The sequence below is a fragment of the Mobula hypostoma genome, chromosome 4 (assembly GCF_963921235.1).
Source record: "Mobula hypostoma chromosome 4, sMobHyp1.1, whole genome shotgun sequence".
Classification (NCBI taxonomy): Eukaryota; Metazoa; Chordata; class Chondrichthyes; order Myliobatiformes; family Myliobatidae; genus Mobula; species Mobula hypostoma.
Genome location: NC_086100.1, coordinates 189,943,894 through 189,964,767, shown reverse-complemented (window position 1 = coordinate 189,964,767; position 20,874 = coordinate 189,943,894).

Below are 20,874 nucleotides of genomic sequence, written 5' to 3'. Positions count from 1 at the left end.
AGAAGATCTTCGACTAAGGGGGATATTCTTTTCAGTATGGGTCTCTCATGGAGTTTATAAAGGGTGCAAAGCAAGGAAATCGGTCTGTAATTGTTAGGAATGTTGGGGTATTTATTGGGTTTTAGGAGAGCAACAACTTTGGCTCTTTTTCACTTTTTAAGTATTTTTAATGATCTTAGGCAACAGTTAAAAAGGGACAGAAGTCAGTGGAGTGCTTTAGGTCCAAAATGTTTAAGGAATTCATTAAGAATCACATCCATGCCAGCAGCTTTGTTGGATTTTAGCAACATAATTAGCAAGGGCATCAAAGATTATGGGGAGAAGACTGGAGAATGGTGTTGAGAAGGAAAATAAATTGGCCGTGGTCAAATGGTACAGTAGACCTAATGGTCTGAATGGCCTAATTCTGCTCCTATGTCTTATAGTATTATGGTCCAACATCCTGCTTTAGGCCGTACTAGCTACAACGCTCTTCTGCATTCTTCCAAAGCCTCTCCAATTTCTATAATGGGACAACCAGATGCTGGTAAGTTTATCAGCAATGGATGCCTATCAATTGCTTCAAACTTGCCATTGCTTCTCAGACTTCAGCCAACCTCAACCCACAAAAATTCCCTCGCATTCTTTCACAGATCTAGTCTGGCAGAAATCTGAGCATCATCTGAATTGCTCATTACATTACTTCCTGTGCGTTGTCTCAGGATGAAATCTTGAGAGATTTCTTTCAGAAAGGTCAAGTCTACACCAAAAGGAAAGGTTATTGTTTAATGTTGGAGATTCCTTTTATCTGTGGTGAGCTGTCTATTCAATTGCACACAGCACTCACTCAGCAATGTCCTCTGGAATTCCCACTCTAAAACATAAGAAGAAGGAGCCAAATTTGACCATAAAATCCCTTGAAACTGCACTACATTTCAATTGCACCTGACCCTCGGTTTCAACCCCAAACTTCTGGTCTTTTTTTCTCCAGTCTCAATGATGGGTCTCGGCCCGAAATGTGAACCGCTTACTCTTTCCCGTAGATGCTGCCCTGACCTGCTGAGTTCCTCTAGCATTTTGTGGAGGTTTCTTGGATTCACTTCCTCCCTTGCTGTGGTGTGAGCTCCAACCAGCTCAACCCCCACAGCTGCCTTAGGCTAATTCTAAAACTTTGGGATCTTCTGAATGAATCCATTCCTTCTCATCTCCGTCTCCTATTCTAAAGTCATAAGTCATCACCAAACTACAGTCCTTCCAGGTGAGGCAACACTTCACCTGTGAGTCAGCTGGGGTGATATACTGCATCCAGTGCTCCCGATGCGGCCTCCTATATATTGGCGAGACCCGACGCAGACTGGGAGATCATTTCGCTGAACACCTACGCTCTGTCCGCCAGAGAAAGCAGCATCTCCCAGTGGCCACACATTTTAATTCCACATCCCATTCCCATTCTGATATGTCTATCCACGGCCTCCTCTACTGTTAAGATGAAGCCACACTCAGGTTGGAGGAACATCACCTTATATTCCGTCTGGGTAGCCTCCAACCTGATGGCATGAACATTGACTTCTCTAACTTGCGCTAATGCCCCACCTCCCCCTCGTACCCCATCCATTATTTATTTATTTATATACACACATTCTTTCTCTCTCTCTCCTTTTTCTCCCTCTGTCCCTCTCACTATACCCCTTGCCTGTCCTCTGGGCTTCCCCCCTCTCCCTTTCTTTCTCCCTGGACCTCCTGTCCCATGATCCTCTCATATCCCTTTTGCCAATCACCTGTCCAGCTCTTTGCTCCATCCCTCCCCCTCCTGTCTCCTCCTATCATTTTGGATCTCCCCCTCCCCCTCCCACTTTCAAATCTCTTACTAGCTCTTCTTTCAGTTAGTCCTGATGAAGGGTCTCGGCCCGAAACGTCGACTGTACCTCTTCCTCGAGATGCTGCCTGCCCTGCTGCGTTCACCAGCAACTTTTAGGTGTGTTATTTAGATGCATAACAGCTTGTTATGGCAACTACTCTGGATATGACTGCAAGAAACTGCAGAAAGTTGATGTCTAGAATAGAGCAACACAGGAACCAGTGTCCCTCTTGTCTCTGTCCATGCTTGTCACTGGCTCAGTAAAGCTGCCAGCATAATTGAAGACCCCACCCATTCTGGATATCCTCTCTTCTCTGTTCTCCCAACAGGCAGATGAAACAAAAATGTGAAAGCACATACCACCAGGGCAAAGGACAGCTTCGATCCCACTATTAAATGGTAACCTACTATGATAAGATAGGCTCTTGACCTCACAGTCTACCGTGTTCTGATCCTGAATCTATTTGTTTACCTTCACTACACTTTCTCCATAGCTGCTACACATTACACGTTCCAGGTGCCAGGGTACGGGATGTCTCGGATCGGGTCCTGAATATTCTGAAGGGGGAGGGTGAGCAGCCAGTTGTCTTGGTACATGTTGGTACCAATGACATAGACAGGACAAAGGAGGAGGTCCTGGAGAGAGATTTCCAGGAGTTAGGAAGGAAGCTGAGAAGCAGGACCTCCAGGGTAGTAATCTCGGGATTGCTATCTGTGCCACGTGCTAGCGAGGGCAAGAATAGTAGGATCAGGCAGATGAAAGCGTGGCTGAGAGACTGGTGCAGGGGGCAGGGCTTCAGATTCTTGGATAATTGGGATCTCTTCTGGGGGAGGTATGACCTGTTCAAAAAGGATAGGTTACACCTGAACCCGAAGGGGACCAATATCCTGGCGGGAAAGTTTAATAGAGCTGTTAGGGAGGGTTTAACTAATTTGGCAGGGGGATGGGAACCGGATTGACAGAGCGGAGGAAGGGGAAAACAGAAATAAATCTAAGATAGTGAGCAGTAAGGATGTCAGGAAAGACAGGCAGGTGATGGGGCAAATTTGTAGCCATTGGGATGAGTTGCAGTGCAATAAAGTTGCAGTGAAATCAAAGTGAAAAGTACCAAATACTGGTCTTAAGGTGTTATACTTAAATGCACGCTGCATAAGGAATAAGGTGGATGATCTTGTCGTACAGCTACAGATTGGCAGGTATGATATTGTGGCCATCACAGAGACCTGGCTAAAGGATGCATGTCTCTGGGAGCTGAACGTCCAAGGATACACGGTGTATCGGAAGGATAGGAAGGTAGGCAGAGGGGGAGGCGTGGCTTTATTGGTAAGGAATGACATTAAATCATTAGAAAGAGGTGATATAGGATCGGAAGGTGCAGAATCTTTATGGGTTGAGCTAAGAAATTGCAGGGGTAAAAGGACCCTGATGGCAGTTATTTATAGGCCTCCAAACAGCTGCAGGGATGTGGACTACAAATTACAACAGGAAATAGAAAAGGCTTGTCAGAAGGGCAGTGTTATGATAATTGTGGGGGATTTTAACATGCGAGTGGATTGGGAAAATCAGGTCGGCACTGGATCTCAAGAGAGAGAATTCGTAGAATGTCTGCGAGATTGCTTTTTAGAAAAGCTTGTTGTTGAGCCCGCTAGGGGATCGGCTGTACTGGATTGGGTATTGTGTAATGAACTGGAAAAAGAGAAGCCGAAATCTGATGTGTCGGTATTTCAGTGGAGTAAAGGAAATTACAGTGGCATGAGAGAGGAACTGGACAAAGTTGACTGGAAAGAGACACTGGCGGGAAAGACGGCAGAGCAGCAGTGGCTGGAGTTTATGCGAGAAGTGAGGATGGTGCAAGACAGGTATATTCCAAAAAAGAAGAAATTTTCGAATGGAAAAAGGATGCAACCGTGGTTGACAAGAGAAGTCAAAGCCAAAGTTAAAGCAAAGGAGAGAGCATACAAAGAAGCAAAAATTAGTGGGAAGACAGAGGATTAGGAAGTTTTTAAAACCTTACAAAAGGAAACCAAGAAGGTCAGTTAGAGGGACTAGATTAACTATGAAAGGAAGCTAGCAAATAATGTCAAAGAGGATACTAAAAGCTTTTTCAAGTATATAAAGAGTAAAAGACAGGTGAGAGTAGATATAGGACCGATGGAAAATGATGCTGGAGAAATTGTAATGGGAGATAAGGAGATGGCAGAGGAACTGAACGAGTATTTTGCATCAGTCTTAACTGAGGAAGACATCAGCAGTATACCGGACACTCAAGGGTGGCAGGGAAGAGAAGTGTGCGCAGTCACAATTACGACAGAGAAAGTAATCAGGAAGATGAATAGTCTAAAGGTAGATAAATCTCCTGGACCAGATGGAATGCACCCGCGTGTTCTGAAGGAAGTAGCTGTGGAGATTGCAGAGGCATTAGCGATGATCTTTCAAAAGTCGATAGATTCTGGCATGGTTCCGGAGGACTGGAAGATTGCAAATGTCACTCCGCTATTTAAGAAGGGAGCAAGGAAGCAAAAAGAAAATTATAGACCTGTTAGCTTGACATCGGTGGTTGGGAAGTTGTTGGAGTCGATTGTCAAGGATGAGGTTACAGAGTACCTGGAGGCATATGACAAGATAGGCAGAAATCAGCATGGATGCCTTAAAGGAAAATCCTGCCTGACAAACCTATTACAATTTTTTGAGGAAATTACCAGTAGGCTAGACAAGGGAGATGCAATGGATGTTGTATATTTGGATTTTCAGATGGCCTTTGACAAGGTGCCACACATGAGGCTACTTAACAAGATAAGAGCCTATGGAATTATGGGAAAGTTACATATGTGGATAGAGCGTTGGCTGATTGGCAGGAAACAGAGAGTGGGAATAAAGGGATCCTATTCTGGTTGGCTGCCGGTTACCAGTGGTGTTCCACAGGGATCGGTGTTGGGGCCGCTTCTTTTTACATTGTACATCAACAATTTAGATTATGGAATCGATGGCTTTGTGGCTAAGTTTGCTGACGATACGAAGATAGGTGGAGGGGCCGGTAGTGCTGAGGAAACGGAGAGTCTGCAGAGAGACTTGGATAGACTGGAACAATGGGCAAAGAAGTGGCAAATGAAATACAATGTTGGAAAGTGTATGGTTATGCACTTTGGCAGAAGTAATAAACAGGCAGGCTATTATTTAAATGGGGAAAGAATTCAAAGTTCTGAGACGCAATGGGACTTGGGTGTCCTCGTACAGGATACCCTTAAGGTTAACCTCCAGGTTGAGTCAGTAGTGAAGAAGGCGAATGCAATGTTGGCATTCATTTCTAGAGCAATAGAGTATAGGAGCAGGGATGTGATGTTAAGGCTCTATAAGGCGCTGGTGAGACCTCACTTGGAGTACTGTGGGCAGTTTTGGTCTCCTTATTTAAGAAAGGATGTGCTGACATTGGGGAGGGTACAGAGAAGATTCACTAGAATGATTCCGGGAATGAGAGGGTTAACATCTGAGGAACGTTTGTCCGCTCTTGGACTGTATTCCTTGGAGTTTAGAAGAATGAGGGGAGACCTCATAGAAACATTTCGAATATTAAAAGGCATGGACAGAGTCGATGTGACAAAGTTGTTTCCCATGATGGGGGAGTGTAGTACGAGAGGGCATGACTTAAGGATTGAAGGGCGCCCTTTCAGAACAGAAATGCAAAAAAATTTTTTTAGTCAGAGGGTGGTGAATCTATGGAATTTGTTGCCATGGGCAGCAGTGGAGGCCAAGTCATTGGGTGTATTTAAGGCAGAGATTGATAGGTATCTGCATAGCCAGGGCATCAAAGGTTATGGTGAGAAGGCGGGGGAGTGGGACAAAATGGGAGAATGGATCAGCTCATGATAAAATGGCGGAGCAGACTCGATGGGCCGAATGGCCGACTTCTGCTCCTTTGTCTTATGGTCTTATGGTTATTCTGCATTCTGTTATTGTTTTACTTTGTACTACCTCAATGCGCTGTCCAATGATTTGATCTGTATAAACAGTATGAAAAACAAGCTTGTCACTGTATCTTGGTACATGTGGCAGTAATGACCAATTCCAATTCTAATCCCGATTCCATAGTTCTACATATTCCAATGAGCTTTAGATTTGCTTAGTAGCAGGTAATCGAACCCCACAGAATCTCAAAAAAAATTACCCCTCATCTAAAAAAAGATCTGTATTTTAGTCAAAACTGCTTTCTTGTTTGCGTTCTTCAGTATGAATAGCGTCTTGCCCCCACCCCTGCTCACCCAACATTATTTGGTAAATCTTAATGAACATGGAGACACTTAAAGAAAGGAATTCTGTTACAGTCTAAGTTTGGAATTTTTTTAAAGTTTTGATGTATGAAAAATCCAGGGTGGGAAGATTGTACACTACATCTTCTGGGGAATATTAACTGAGAGTGGTTGAAAATAAAGAAGAAATTTTAGCAAAAAAAACCTAAAATTCCTTCAATTATTACATTTTGCAATGTGCTCACTCAGGTTTGTAGTAATTTGTGGGATTTAACCTCAGGATTAAGTGGAAAAAGGAAAAGAAATGTTACATACCTGGGTAAGTTTCTGGACCCTGAAGCTATTGATGGAAAGTCTCAAATTCAAATCCCTCTCTTCAAATACAGATTTAAATTACGTTAATTCCAGGAAGGCAAAGAGGTGTAATTGGTAGAACTGTGAGACTGAGGTTCAATCCTGATCTTGGGATCTGTCTGTGTGGAATTTTTATGTGAGTTTGTTCTGGGTACTCCAGGCTCTTCCTGCATCTCAAAGTTGTGAGATTGGGCCTTTGTGAATTGTCTCTAATGTGTGGACCAGACGTAGAATCGGGGGGAGTTGATTGGTGCAATCATGATGAAGGAACGCCAGCAGATATACTTCTTTAGAATCTTGACAAAATTTGGTAAGTCACAAAGATTAGCAAGCTCCTATGATAGACCATGATTCAAGATTCAAGATTTGTGATTGTTTAGAAACATAGAAACATAGAAAATAGGTGCAGGAGTAGGCCATTTGGCCCTTTGAGCCTGCACCGCCATTCAGTCTGATCATGGCTGATCATCCAACTCAGAACCCTGTACCTGCCTTCCCCCCATACCCCCTGATCCCTTTAGCCACAAGGGCCATATCTAACTCCCTCTTAAATATAGCCAATGAACTGGCCTCAACTGTTTCCTGTGGCAGAGAATTCCACAGATTCACCACTCTCTGTGTGAAGAAGTTTTTCCTAATCTTGGCCCTAAAAGGCTTCCCCTTTATCCTCAAACTGTGACCCCTCGTTCTGGACTTCCCCAACATCGGGAACAATCTTCCTGCATCTAGCCTGTCCAATCCCTTTAGGATTTTATATGTTTCAATAAGATCCCGCCTCAATCTTCTAAATTCCAACGAGTATAAGCCTAGTCGATCCAGTCTTTCATCATATGAAAGTCCTGCCATCCCAGGAATCAATCTGGTGAACCTTCTTTGTACTCCCTTTATGGCAAGGATGTCTTTCCTCAGATTAGGGGACCAAAACTGCACACAATACTCCAGGTGTGGTCTCACCAAGGCCTTATACAACTGCAGTAGTACCTCCCTGCTCCTGTACTCGAATCCTCTTGCTATGAATGCCAGCATACCATTCGCCTTTTTCACCGCCTGCTGTACCTGCATGCCCACTTTCAATGACTGGTGTATAATGACACCCAGGTCTCGTTGCACCTCCCCTTTTCCTAATCGGCCACCATTCAGATAATAATCTGTTTTCCTGTTCTTGCCACCAAAGTGGATAACCTCACATTTATCCACATTAAATTGCATCTGCCATGAATTTGCCCACTCACCTAACCTATCCAAGTCACTCTGCATCCTCTTAGCATCCTCCTCACAGCTAACACTGCCACCCAGCTTCATGTCATCCGCAAACTTGGAGATGCTGCATTTAGTTCCCTCATCTAAGTCGTTAATATATATTGTAAACAACTGGGGTCCCAGCACTGAGCCTTGCAGTACCCCACTAGTCACTGCCTGCCATTCTGAAAAGGTCCCGTTTATTCCTACTCTTTGCTTCCTGTCTGCCAACCAATTCTCTATCCACATCAATACCTTACCCCCAATACCGTGTGCTTTAAGTTTGCACACTAATCTTCTGTGTGGGACCTTGTCAAAAGCCTTTTGAAAATCCAAATATACCACATCCACTGGTTCTCCCCTATCCACTCTACTAGTTACATCCTCAAAAAATTCTATGAGATTCGTCAGACATGATTTTCCTTTCACAAATCCATGCTGACTTTGTCCGATGATTTCACCGCTTTCCAAATGTGCTGTTATCACATCTTTGATAACTGACTCTAGCATTTTCCCCACCACCGATGTCAGGTTCACCGGTCTATAATTCCCCGGTTTCTCTCTCCCTCCTTTTTTAAAAAGTGGGGTTACATTAGCCACCCTCCAATCCTCAGGAACTAATCCAGAATCTAAAGAATTTTGAAAAATTATCACTAATGCATCCACTATTTCTTGGGCTACTTCCTTAAGCAATTTGGGATGTAGACCATCTGGCCCTGGGGATTTATCTGCCTTTAATCCCTTCAATTTAGCTAACACAACTTCCCTACTAATATGTATTTCCCTCAGTTCCTCCATCTCACTGGACCCTCCGTCCCCTACTATTTCCAGAAGATTATTTATGTCCTCCTTAGTGAAGACAGAACCAAAGTAATTATTCAATTGGTCTGCCATGTCCTTGCTCCCCATAATCAATTCACCTGTTTCTGTCCGTAGGGGACCTACATTTGTCTTAACCAATCTTTTTCTTTTCACATATCTATAAAAGCTTATTTCCAGTACACAAGTGAAAAGGAGAGTTCAATAGTTGTTAGCAACACACACAGAATAGTGGAGGAACTCAGCAGGCCCTTCTTTAGGACATCTCAGCTCGAAATGTCAACTGTTCACTCTTTTCCATAGATGCTGCCTGGCCTGCTGAATTCCTCCAGCATTTTGTGTCTATTGCTCAGATTTGCAGCATCTAAAGATTTTCTCGTGTTTGAAATAATTGTAAATCTGGATCTGATGTAGCAGGTAAAACACAATAAGATAAAGAACGCAATTTTTTTTTTAAAAATCGCAACAAATGTAAATACTTAAGATAGCTCATGTACATAGATTGATTGAATGTACGTAAAGTGAACTCCGCCATGATGGTCCCAAGCCTGGCTATGAAAGGAGGAGAGTTGGGCATGCGGCTAGCAAACCCCACCCCCCATCCCGTAAAAACCCAGAGCTACAGAAACACCAATCAACGCTGCAAAGACCTCATCCCTGTGAGAGGAAGGATCTTCGCCTAGAAGATGTAAGATGGGGTACACTTGCAGACAGCTTGAAAGTCTGGCCCAGGACCAAGGACTCTGATGGTGGCCGACGCCCCAGCAGGCATGATGGGCCTAACTAACTCAGTGCATAAAATGACACAAGGTACAGGAGTACCTGTGTATAAGAGAATGTTCTGTCTGGATTCATCACCAACTGTGATGGAGGCACCAATAAACAGGATCATAAGAGGTTTCGGAGGGTGGTAGACTTAGGCATCTGCTTACCACTGAGAACATCTTCAATAGGTAGTACCTCAGGAATGCAGCATCAATCATTACAGACTCTTATCACCCAGGACATGTCCTCCTATTATTATCATCAGGGAGGTGATTTAGGAACACCTTCTTCCCGTCAGATTTCTGAAAGGTCCATGAACAGATGAGTACTACCACATTATTTGCCTTTCGCACTAATATTTTTTTTATTATTATTATTGCACTTATCACATAGAGTGAAATGTGTCAAGGGTAGTCTGGGGTCAGCCCACGCATCCTGCCCCACATAGCTCACCTGCAATACTCGGCAGAACAACACAGAACGCAACAAAACAGAACAAGAAGAAACTGACAAAGCAAAAGCAAAACAAGTGGTTTCGTTTATGATCAGAGAATGTATACAGTATACCACATGAAATACTTGGTCTTCGCAGACATCCTCGATAAACAGAAGAACCTCACAAGAATGAACGACAGAAAGATGTTAGAATCCCAAAGCCCCCGCTCCGCTCTCCCCGCTCCCTGCACAAGCAGCAGCAAAGCATCGACCCTCCCCTCCCCCTCCCCCAACACCCATTTCAGCAAAAAAGCGCCAGTGCCCACCACCCGCCAAACAAAAGCAAAGCACCCAAAGAGAGTTCAAGATTTGCAGTCAATAAAAACTAGGGACAGAGGAATATCACCTATTTCACGCCGAATTTCAAGCAAAACAAGCTCTGTTCTTAACCCCCACTCACACACCTGCTTACATACACCGTCCTCCAAACCCCGGGCAGGCTGTCTTTGGCCTTCTGCTTCCAGTGGACTCCAACTCACAGACATTGGGCCTTTGACCTCCCCAGGGTACTTGCAGAGATTCTCAGACTTGGGACTCTGGTCATCAGGCCTGGACCTCCAAACTTCCATTGGCCTCTAGGCTCCAGCTTCTCGACTTCCTCCAGCCTCCAGTGGACTCAGACTCACAGACATTGGGCCTTCGAATTCCCCACCATACTTGCAAAGATTTGAAAACTTGGAGTTCTGGTAATCAGGCCTTGACCTAAGGACTTCCATTATTCATTGGGCTTTGATCTTCATTATTGACCCCAGGACCTGCTGATGACAATGAATAAGGACCTAAACTCTAGGCCTCAAATGCAGGACTTGCCAAATACAGGACCCAAACACAAGGCCTCAAACTCCTGCCACACTTATTGTGACAAGCTCCAATTTGGGAACCCACTAATATCTCGCTGATGCTGGTGGGAGAAGGCGCAAATAACCCTCATTCCTGCTGGTCTGCTGGCCGAACAATTGCCCATCACCTCTGAATATGAAACTGAGTTTTAGACTCTGACCTACCCTTTAATTCACCCACATCCTTGTCCCCAAACCCTAACCTATCCCCTATCTCGCCTCTCTGCCCCTAAACCCGCCTCCATGAAGCTAAACCACCCCCACGAATATGGTGAGGGATAAGGTCAGTGTCACTGGATGAAGGAATAGAAACCAGTGGCATGTTGCAAGGATTGGTACTGAGTCCTTTATTACTTGTCAGATACATTCGGTGGCCACTTTATTAGGTACAGAAGTGGACCCATTGTGGTCTTCTGCTGCTGTAGCCCATCCAAGGTTCAAAATGTTGTGCATTCAGAGATGCTTTTCTGCACAACACTGTTGTAACACATGGTTATTTGAGTTACTGTCATCTTCCTGTCAGCTTGAACCTGTCTGGCTATTCTCCCCGACCTCTGTTTTTGACAAGGCTTTTTTGGCCACAGTACTGGATTTTTTTTTGGTTTTCCACACCATTCTTTTTAAACTCTAGAGACTGTATGATCTCTCAGGAGATCATCAGTTTCTGAGATACTCGAACCACCCCATCTGGCACCAACAATCATTCCTTGGTCAAAGTCACTTAGGATCACATTTCTACCCCATTCTGATATTTGGTCTGAGTAACAACTAAACCTCTTGACCATGCCTGCATGCTTTTATGCATTGAATTGCTACCACATGATTGGCTAGTCAGACATTTGCATTAATGAGCAGGTGGACAGGTGAATCTAATAAAGTAGCTACTGATTGTATAATGGTGTTTCTGAAGAAACCGAAGGTGGGTCTATTTGTAAACACAAGAGATTCTGCAGATGCTCCAATCTTGACCAACATGCACAAGTGCTGGAGCAACTCAACAAGTCAGGCAGCATCTTTGGAGGGAAATAAACAATCGACGTTTCAAATCAAGACCCTTCATCAGGAATGGAAAGGAAAGGGGAAGAAGCCAGAATAAAGGTTCCTTATTCTTTACCCTTCTTCCAGCTTCTGCTCCCTTCTTTCCAAGTGCTGATGAGGGGTTTTCCCCTAAAATGTCAACTGTTTATTCCTCTCCAATAGATGCTGCCTGACTAGCTGACTTCCTCCAGCGTTTTCTGTGAGTTGGGTGTAATTTGTAAGCTTGTAGATGAACCCAAATTTGCACAGAACAGAAACAGGCACTTTGGCCCATCTAGTCTGTGCCAAAATGTCCACACGCACCTGTTCCATAGCTCTCCATTCCCATCCCTCTCAATCATGTACTTATCCAAACTACTGGTGTAGTGGAGAGTGAAGGTGGTGTTTGTGATTACAAGAGGACTGAGCTCAACTGGGATAGTGGAAAAGGGCAAAACACACACAGAAAATGCTGGAGATAAATATTTAATGAATGTACTGCTGGTGGCTGGTAAAAAGACCCTTACCAGGAAATGGTTATCACAGGAGAGCCCAAATTTAGGTGTATGGATGGAAATTATAATGGACATTTACAAAATGGAGAAGATAACAGCATCTGTTAATCATAAGTTGGAACAAGTTTATTCATACAGGAAAAAATTGTTTAACTACATAACATCTCGCAAGCCTGATTTTATTCTCACAAGTCAATGAATATGTTGTAAAAAAAAAAGATCACTCCCTACTCTGTACATAGTTTTCTTCTTTCGATTATTCTTTGTTTCCTCTCCTTTCTATAAGTGTATACCTTAGATAAATATTATGTGGAGATTTGTGACAAATATTATTATATGATATATATGTACAGTATCTGAAATAAATGTTATGGAAATGTTTGTTTGATGATGAAATTCAATAAAAAATAAATTACAAAAAAAAAGAAAATGCTGGAGGAACTCAGCAGGTCAGGCAGCATTTATGAAGAGGACAAAATAGTTAACATTTCCAGCTGAGACCTTTCATTAAGACATCAGTTTATATAAATCGGAATGGCTGATGGAATTTAATTCAGACTAGGGTGTACTTTCCACTATCCCAGTTGCTCTTGGTCCTCTTGTACCCTCAAACACCTTCTCCACTGTTTACTACACCAATAGTTTGGATAAGTACATGGGTGACAGAGAGGGGTATGGAGAACTATGGTCAAGGTGCTCTCCATGGGACTTGGGACTTGGCACAATGACACTTTGGCATGGACTGGATGGGCCAAAGGGACTCTTTCTGTTCTATGCAGTTTTGGTGTCACCTGCAAGCTTACAAATCATGCCTAACACACACAGAAAGTGCTGGAGGAACTCAGCAGGTCAGGCAGCATCAATGGAGGGGAATAAACAGTAGACGTCAGAACATCAGTGTATACAAACGAGAATGGCTAACAGAATTTAACTCAGACAAGTGTGAAGTGATGTACTTTGGAAAGCTAAACCAGGGCACAACATATACAGTGAATATCAGGACCCTGGAGTGTTATTGAATAGTGGAATCTGGGGTGTAAGTACATACTGTAGTTCCCTGAAAATACTGATGCAGGTAAACAGAGTATTGAATAAGGTACATGGTTTGCTTGGTTTTGTTAGCTCGAGCACTGAGTATGGGAACTGTGACGTCATGTTACAGTAGTACGAGTCGTTGGTTAGGCTGCTCTCAGATCATGGTGCTCAATTCTGGTCGTCACACTACCGAAGTGATGTGATTTAACTCAGAAAGTGGCGGAAGAGATTTCTAGGAACAGTACAGGGACTGGAGGAGCTGAGATCCCGTGGAGATTGAGACAAGTGAGGCTTTCTCCCCCGTCTTAACTATATTTTAAAGGAGCTCCACTGGCAGGTTGCATCTTCATCTGGTCTGGGAGCAGCCGAGCATCGGACCTACAAAGGATGGTAAGAACGGCTGAGAGGATCACAGGGGTCTCCTGACCATCCACCGGGACGTTTATCAGAAGTGTTGTGTACACAGGGCCCATAGTATTAACAGGTATCCAATCCATCCATCCAGCATTCTCCGTGACTTTTGACCATCAGGCGGGAGACTCCGATGCGTAAAACTGAGAACGGTCAGGATGGGAAACAATTTCTTCCTTCAGGCCATTAGGCTCCTGAACTCCCGGCCACATCGTATTCGAGTGTCACTGGTTAATCTGTTCTAAACCTTACAATATTTAATTTATGCATTTTAGGTTGTTTACTTATGCGTAATCGGTCTGCAGATTTAATCCTTCATAAGTTATCGTGTGTTATGTTGTGCTTTACACCCTGGTTCAGAGAGACATTTCCCATTAGACGATACATTGTACATGTATATAGTTAAATGACAATAAACTTGACTTGACTTGAGCGTTAGAAGTAGACATTGTTTCTCCTGGAGTGAAGCAGATTGAGGGGTGACTTTATAAAGAGTCTCAGAGTGGTAGAACACTGCAGCACAGAAAAGGGTTCTTCATGATAGTCTGTGCCGACCTGTCACTCTGCTTAGTCCTGTCAATCTGCACCTGAAAGCTAGCCCTCCATACACCTCCCATCCATGAACAGTACTCTGCCAGAGTCTTAGGCTCATAGGGTGACGCAGAGGTTTACACGGCACTGTATTTATCAACATCGAGCCAGTTTGTAAATCTGGGGGGAGCAAAGGACGCTGTGTTGGTGTGCCGCAGGAGGGCTGCGGGACAGGTGGCAGAGAAGGAGTGCCAGAATTGGGGGTGGGGTGGCACGGGTGCAGACACACCCAGCCCTGAGACATCAGGTAAGGCCATTTGATCCCAAACAATTGGTTTATTCATCATTATAGAATGTCTCTGTGTTGAAAGGACTAGAGAAGGTGGATGCGGAGAGGATGCTTCCTATGGTGGGGGCTATCCAGAACAAGAGGGCACAGCCTCAATTTGAGGGTCAACCCTTTAGAACAGAGGCAAGGAAGAATTTTTTAGCTGGAGAGTAGTGAATCTGTGGAATGCTCTGCCACAGACTGCGGTGGAGGCCAAGTCCGTGCATATACTTAAGGCGGAAGTTGATCGTTTCCTGATCAGTCAGGGCATCAAAAGATATGGCAAGAAGGCAGGTGTATGGGTTTAAGTGGATCCGGGATCAAAGATGATGGAATGGAGGAGCAGACTCGATGGGCTGAATGGCCTAATTCTGCTCCTGTGTCACTGGTCTTATGGTCTAACTCTCTGGTGCCTCAGTCTCCCTCCCCTCTCTCTTCCCCTTTTCCCAACCATGATTCCCCTCTCCCTGCCCCCTTCCCACTCTTATCCAGAAAAGAGACCCGTATCAGAATCAGGTTTATCATCACTCTCATATGTTATGAAATTTGTTATTTTTTGCAACAGCCATACAGTGCATTACATAAAATTACTACAGTCTTCAACACCCTAGCTATATATATATGTGCTATCTTTTGCACAGAGCAATACTCTCTAAATATTGCAATCATCAGAGGTTTATAAGATGCATATCTGCAGACTGTTTCCCAGCATAGGGAAGTCAAAAAAATCGAGATGAGACTAAATTGGATTTGAAGGTCAAACTTTTCTCATACAGAAGATGGAGGTTCTATGAAATGAGTTACCAGAGGAGATGTAGAGGAGGGGACAATTACAATACTTAAGAGATATTTGGACAGGTAGGTGGATAGAGAAAATTTAGGGGGATATAAGACCATAAGGCCATAAGATATAGGAGTGGAATTAGGCGATTTGGCCCATCGAGTCTGTTTTGCCATTTCATCATGGCTCATCCATTTTCCTCTCAGCCCCAATCTCCTGCTTATATGTGTAAAATGCAGGCACACGAGAGTAATACAGACAGGCATCTTGTTGGCTTGGTCAAGTTGAGACAGGGAAATAATTGTAGAGTACATGAGGAATATATTGAATGCAGCTTATATTGATTTTTAAGAGCCTATTATAATCTATCACATAAGCATCAATGATTAATGCTGATCAGCTGGAAAACATTATAGGTGTAAAGACGAGGGAAAAATTAATGGGCAAGATGCAAAGAATTAGAATGAAGGAACTAGGGTGCAATAGCAGCATGATACTATTACAGTTCGGGGCCTTGGTGTTTGGAGTTCAATTCCGATGTCATCTGTACGTTCTACCCGTGATCGCATGGGTTTCCTCATAAGACATGCTCTCTAATCCACGCAGAATTCTTGTAGATCTCCTAGGTAGCTTCTCTAAAGCTTCCACATCCTTTCTAAACTGAGGAGAACAAAACTGACACAATACTCCAAGCGTAGTCTAAGCAGAGCTGTATTGAGCTGCAAGATTACCTTGTGGCTCTTGAACTCAATCCCACCCCCACCCCACCCCCCCAACTAATGAAGGCCAATGCACCATATGCCCCTTTTTAACAATCTTATCAACTTGCGCACCAACTTTGAGGGATCTATGGACCCATACCCTAAGATCCCTCTGTTCCTCCACATTGTTAAGAATCCTTTAACCTTGCATCCTGCCTTCAGGATTGACTTTTGATTGAAGTGAATCAGAATGCTTCCGAAGCAGGATCGGAATCAGACACTTCTCTGGATTGAACTCCATCTGCTTGACGTACTTGATTAAATGTCAGATTAGCTTTTTCTTGGTGATCAGTGCTGACACAGAACTTGAAGCCACAGACCTCTGAAACGAAAGTGGAAGTGGCTCTCTAAGCCTTAGCTGAGGTGTCAGACGAAATAAAATTCTCTAAGCTTAAGGTGGTCATAAAGTGGAATTTTCCCACCACAGTTTTCTGCAAATGAATTTAATGTGGAATTTGGTCGTTGTGTGTAATAAGTTTGTAATGATATGTCAGTTGCTCCAGGTATGTGGTTGGTTAAGAAGGAGAGGTTCTACAGTAGGGTAGTGGTTAGCACAATGTTTTACAGAGAGCCAGCGTAAGATCTGGGTTCATTTCCAACCGCTATTTCTAAGTAGCTTGTGTGTTCTCCCCCATGACCGAATAGGTTCTACGGGGTGCTCATGCATTCTGGAGACGCACTGGTTAGGGCTGGGGTTAGTGATTTGTGGGCATGCTATGTTGGCGCTAGAAACATAGCGATACCTGAGAGCTGCCCCGGATACAAGCAACGCACTTCAGTTATTGTATTGATGTACGTGTGACGAATAGAGCCTAGATTCATCTTTCCAATTTTTCAACATTTTGAGGGATGAGGCATTCCTGAGGAGCCCAGGACAGGGAATATTGAAGTGTGTGTGTGTGTGTGTGTGTGTGTGTGTGTGTGTGTGTGAGAGAGAGAGAGAGAATGAATTAAATTTTCCAGCATCTATGGATAGAAAGGGACTCGGCCCGAAATGTCGGTTCTTTATTCCTCTCCATAGATGCTGCCTGACCTGCTGAGCTCCTCTGGCATTTTGTGTGTATTGCTCAAGATTTCCACTATGTGCAGAATCGCTTGTGTTTATAATACAGAGGATATTAAGGTGAAAGGGGTAAATTCAAAGGAGATGTACAGGGCCTATTGTTTTTTAAACAGGGTTGTGGAGGCAGATACAATAATGTTTGAAAGGCTTTTAGATAGGCACATGAAAATGCAGGGAATGGAGAGATTTGGACCATGTACAGGCCATTCAGCACATGCTTGGGACGAGGGGTCTGATCCTTTGCAGTAATGTTCTTTGTTCCATGGAATGGGTAGTGGGAGCAACACGACCACGCAGTCTGCAACTATTCAAGAGAGTGTATCATCATATAGATGAAGAGATAAAGCTTAACGATACTTGTCACACACGTGTAGAAATGTACAGGGAAATGCTTAAATTGTCTCATCATGTTTTTCACAATGTGCTGGGAATAACACACAATTGACACAATGCTTTCGGTGCAAGAGTAACATGCCCACAACTTGCAAACCTCAACCATACAACGTCGAGATGTGAGACTAGGACTGCCAGACTATGTAATAGCTTCTTCCCTCTGGCTGTGAGACTAATAAATACCCTTCCACCACCAAGGTCTCATCACCAGGACAGCGAATTGTTTACTGTTTAACTGTGCTGCGCTCTACATGCATTCTGAATTAAATTTCATTAAATCATTTGCGGCAATTTTTTCTTTCAGATGCTCTGCATGATATAGTATGTTTTGTGGGTGTGCTGTGGTCCAGAGGAACTTTGTTTCACTTGTTTGTATATTGTTAGATGACAACACACTTGAACTTGAAACCAAAGCAACCGGAGGTCTGTTCCTAAGCCAAGTGGAGGTTGGATGGAAAGCTTAGGGATGACGGGAATATGGGAGTGGAGTTGGGTCATAGATGAGGAGCAAAGTGCAAACTAGATCAGCCTAAAACACACTGGATTTCTTGCTTTCTCAGTCTGGTTGTGTGATTTGAAACAATACCTTGGGCAGGAGGACCAGGATGGTGTGTGAATTCCAGGGGAAGTTACCACTGCAGCAAGCACCCGTGCTCTGCTTTCCAAGAAATGACCACAACGTGCACAGGAAGTGAACTGTTCTTTTCTGAGATGTGTGTACAACAAATGCAGTCAAAGCAATGTGCATTCCCCTAGATGTCTCATGAGCCAATTAAAAAGGCAGATTTTCTCATGTCTGTCTTAATTCTGCATTCTGTTATTGGTTGCCTCATATTACCTCAATGCACTGTGGTATTGAAATAACCTGTATGGATGGAAGGCAAAAAATTATTTTCACTGCACCTCAGTACATTGATAATCATTATCACCAACATAATGTGTTGTGTTGTAAGACATAGGCAATCATGCTCTTGGCAAATTTTTCCACAGAAGTGGATTGCCATTGCCTTCTCTGAGCAAGACGGGTAACCCCAGTCATTATCAATACCCTTCAGAGATTGTCTGCCTGGCATCAGTGGTCCCATAACCAGGACTTGTGATCTGCACCAGCTGCTCATACAACCACCCACCACCTGCTCCCATGGTTTCACGTGACCCTGACTGGAGGGGCTAAGCAGGTGCTACACCTTGCCCAAGGGTGACCTGCAGTCTAGCGGAGGGAAGGAATTCCTTACACCTCCTTTGGTAGAGACAGATTTCCAACCTGCCACCCTTCATTAATAATAAACCAACTTACCAATTAGAGTATTCTGCCTTGCTTGATACATGTGCTCGTGTCCTTGAGTTCTTAACCCAATTCCAAAAGTTTGAATAGATTTTGTCTCAACATTAAAAATGTCTTGACCTTTCTCAAAATTCTTTTGTGCTTTTGACATCTGTGTGGACCCTTCATTCATAGAATATAGAACTGAAAACACCACAGCACAGTGCAGGCACGTGATATTGTTCTAACTTTATAACCTGCTCTGAGATGAAAATAACGCTTTACTCACCACTTTCTGTCATCCATCCGCCTAACTTTCTCAAATGTTTCTGTGCATCTTCCTCTACTACCGCCCTTGGCGCGGTGTTCTTTGCATCCACCACTCTCTGTGTACAACACCTACCTCTGACATCACTCGCAAACACCTTAAAATTATAATTCCATCAATCACCTAAAAGTATCTGTAACTTTAAGGCTGATCCGTTAAAGGTTCTCTGTTCTTCCTGCTATCTGAAAGTGATTTTCATAGGACTGCAGAGCACAGAAAAGGGCCACATCACAAGAAAATCTGCGGGTGCTGGAAATCCAGAGCAACACGCAAAAAATGCTGGAGCATCTACGGAAGAGAATAAACAGTCGACGTTTCGGGTCGAGACCCTTCATCAGGACTGGAAAAAAAAGATGAGAAATCAGAGTAGGAAGGTCGAGGGAAGGAAGGAAGACATACAGGGTGGTAGGTGATAAGTGAAACTAGATGGCATGAACATTGCTTTCTTGAACTTCTGGTAATAGCCCCCCACCGCGCTCCTTCACTATTTCCCATTCCAGTTTCCCTCTCTCACATTCTCTTCTTACCTGCCGTCACTTCCCTCTGGTGCTCCTCCCCCTTCCCTTTATTCTATGGCCTTCTTTCCTCTCCTATTGTTAATTTCACGACTCTTCACTTCCCCCTCCCCTCCTCTCCTGGTTTCACCTATCACCTACTACTTCCTCCCCCTTCCCCCACCTTCTTAATCTGACTTCTCATTCGATGCAGTGCAGATAGTCGTTAGGGGCAGATCATAACAAGTTAGTTTATGAGGTCAAGAGTCCATTTTATCCAACTAGGGGACCATTCAGTAGTCCGATAGCAGTGGTAGAAAGTTCCCAAAACAAGGTTAACTAGAATAGAACAAGGGTTCTGCCTCTTCTGAACATCATCAGTCAGTCACTGTCACTGAATCATAATCCGGTAGTTCCCTCATAGGCAGCAGAGGTGCAAAAAGGTGATGATTGCCGTTTTCTGGAGGGAAACAAAATGACTTCAGCAATGACATGTTACTACAACCATTTCAGAGTTGTTTAGACAGGCACATGAACAAGTGGTGAATGGCATGATGTGGCCATGTACAGGCAGATTGGGTTAGAATGGATTGACGTCATGGTCGGCATAGAAGGGCCTCTTCCAGTGCTGGCTTTTCTATGTTCTGGTAAAGAAGGCTCTCTGGGCTTCACACAGGCACATATGTTCCAGCTTCACAACCAATCCAGGCTCTGGCGAATCAGGCGTCAGATTTTAAAGGCCTCTTACTTGTTTTTAAAGCTCTTAATGGTCTGGGCCCGGAATACATCACAGAACCATTTGTGTTTTCAAAGTTTAAAAGTTCAAAATGATATTTTTTAGCTAAGTACATATAAAGGCATCCGTTAGTCTTGCAAGACCATGGATCTGCGCCTGGAAAGTCTTCACTCTCCAGCGTTCAGGCCTGGGCAAGGTTGTATGGAAGACCAGCAGTTGCCCATGCTGCAAGTCTCCCCTCTCCATGACACCGATGTTGTCCAAGGGAAGGGCATTAGGACCCATACAGCTTGGCACCAGTGTCGTTGCAGAGCACTGTGTGATTAAGTGCCTTGCTCAAGGACACAACATGTTGCCTCGGCTTGGGCTCGAACTCACGACCTTCAGATCGCTAGTCGAGCGCCTTAACCACTTGGCCATGTGCCCATATATGTCACCATATACAACCTTGTGGTTCATTTTCTTGCAGGCATACTCAATTAATCCAATAACCATAATAGGATCAATGAAAAACCATACCAACAGGGATGACAATGGTTGTGCAAAAGACAAAAAGCTGTGAAAATGCAAAAAGAAAGAAAATAATTATAATAACAATAAATAAGTAAGCAATAAATATCGAGA